Source organism: Nomascus leucogenys, chromosome 22a (genome assembly GCF_006542625.1).
Source record: "Nomascus leucogenys isolate Asia chromosome 22a, Asia_NLE_v1, whole genome shotgun sequence".
NCBI classification, from domain to species: Eukaryota; Metazoa; Chordata; class Mammalia; order Primates; family Hylobatidae; genus Nomascus; species Nomascus leucogenys.
Genome location: NC_044402.1, coordinates 140,724,586 through 140,726,922, shown reverse-complemented (window position 1 = coordinate 140,726,922; position 2,337 = coordinate 140,724,586).

The following is a 2,337-nucleotide window of genomic DNA, read 5'->3' as shown; positions in this document are numbered from 1 at the left end:
GGAGCCAAGATCAGCATGCTAAAAATCTTCCAAGCTGTTTCATTTTCTTATCTCCAAGGAGCCGGTGAGAATATGTGGGTAAGTATTGGAATCTGACACATACAGCTCACAGGCAGATGGGATCCTTCAAGGTGGTTTAGACACGTCCTCTAGGCTGGCAGCAAAGCACTTCTGGGCTCCACTGTTTGCCACTTTTGCTGTGGAACACAGCGGAACCTGCAGCATCGGGGCTGGGATTGGACTTCAGAGGGTGCACATGCGGTTTTTGTGGGCACTTTTTCTCAGTGGCCTTTTTACTGAGGAATAATATACATACATAAAGGTTCCCAAATCATAGATGTATGGCTTGATGCATTTTAAAAAGTGGACACACCCTGAAACTTCCATCCAGACAAAGAGACATGGTGTTTGCAGCACCCCCTCTCGCAGGCCCCCTTAGAGGGAACCGCTGTTCTGACTTTCATGGCCATGAATGAGGTTTGCCTGGGTTTGAACTTTACATACATGAAATCATAAGCTGTGGACCCTTTAGTGTCTGGCTTCTTTCGCTCAAGTTATATTTGTGAGATTCATCTAGATCATTACGGGCGGAAATTCTTTCTTTCTCCGTGGCTGTCTTCGATGGTCTGAGTACACTTCTTTTTAAACAAATTTAATTTAATTTTAAGTTCCAGTATCCATGTGTGGGACGTGCAGGTTTGTTACATAGGTAAATGTGTGCCATGGTGGTTTGCTGCACCCATCAGCCCATCACCCAGGTATTAAGCCCAGCACACATTCGCTATTTATCCTGCTTGAGGGTCTCTCTCTTCTCACAAATGAAGAGAGTTGTTCTTTTGCATAGTTCAGGGCTGTGGGGCATAGTGTGGCCCCAGGTTCATGTGCGCATCTCGTGGTGAACACAGGTAGGCATTGGGTATAAATCCAGCCATCACACATGCATTGCAAATATCTATTCGCAGTTTCTGGCTTAGTTTTAATTCTCTTAGCAGTGTCCCTTGATAAATAGGCATTCTTAATTTTAACAAAGTCCAAAGTTTCCATCTTTCCATTAGTCTTCAGAAAAATAAGTAGCATTTAACAATTCTATTTTCTATTTGTGTTACTGGTATATTAGGATACAATGTTTCATGCCAACCACATGTCTAGTGTCTTGCTAAATTCTTATATTAATTGTAATAATTTAGCTGTAGATTCTTTTGGATTTTCTACATGCACAATTGTGTTACCTGTAACTAATTACAGTTTCATTTCTTTATTTCCAGTCCCATATTTTGCTTTCCTTTCCTACCTTCTCATCCTGGCCTGTGCCTCCACCACCACATTTGACAGAAATGAAAATAGCAGACTCTTCTCTCGTTCCTGACATCAGGGGAAAACTTTTGACATTTTATCAGGAAGTGTGTTGGCTGCAGGCTTTAGGCTTTTTGATGATACTCTGTATCATATTAAGAAAGTTATTTTCTCAGACTTTTACTTTTACAGCCTGGGCGACAGAGCGAGACTCCATCTCACAAAAAAAAAAAAAGTTATTTTCTCAGACTTTTCATCCTGAAGAGTGTTGAATTTTATCAATGCTTTTCCTGAATTTACTGAGATTATTACATGGTTTTTCTTTTTTATTCTTTTAATGTAGTGCATTACATTTGTTGATTTTCAAATATTAAACTATTTTTGTAATGAACCCAATTTGGTTGTGATGTTTTATCTACTTTATATATTTCTGGATTTAATTTTCTAATATCTTAATGAGAGTTTTGTGCCTATGTTCACAAAAGAGATTAACCTATGATACTCATTTTTTATAGTTTTCTTCTCAAGTTTTAGGATGAATTAATAATGGCCTCATAAAATGAATTGGGGTGTATTAGTCCGTTTTCACACTGCTATAATGAAATACCTGAGACTGGGTAATTTATAAAGGAAAGAGGTTTGATTGACTCACAGTTCCACATGGCTGGGGAGGCCTCTGGAAATTTATGATCATGGCAGAAGGGGAAGAGGCACATCTTGCATGGCGGCAGGCGAGAGAGAGCTAAGGCGGAAGAGCCTCTTACAAAACTATCAGCTCTCGTGAGAACGCCCTCACTAGCGTGAGAACAGCATGGGGGAAAGCTGCCCCCATAATCCAATCGCCTCCCACCAGGTTCCTCCCTCAACACCTGGGGATTACAATTCAAGATGAGATTTGGGTGAGGACGCAAAGCCAAACCATAACAGGGGATATTTGTTTTTTTCCTGTTTTCTGGAAGAATTTTATAAGATTTGTGTTAGTTCATCTTTAAATATTTGAAAATATTTATCTTAAGTGTTCTGGGCCTAGAGATTTTTTTGTGG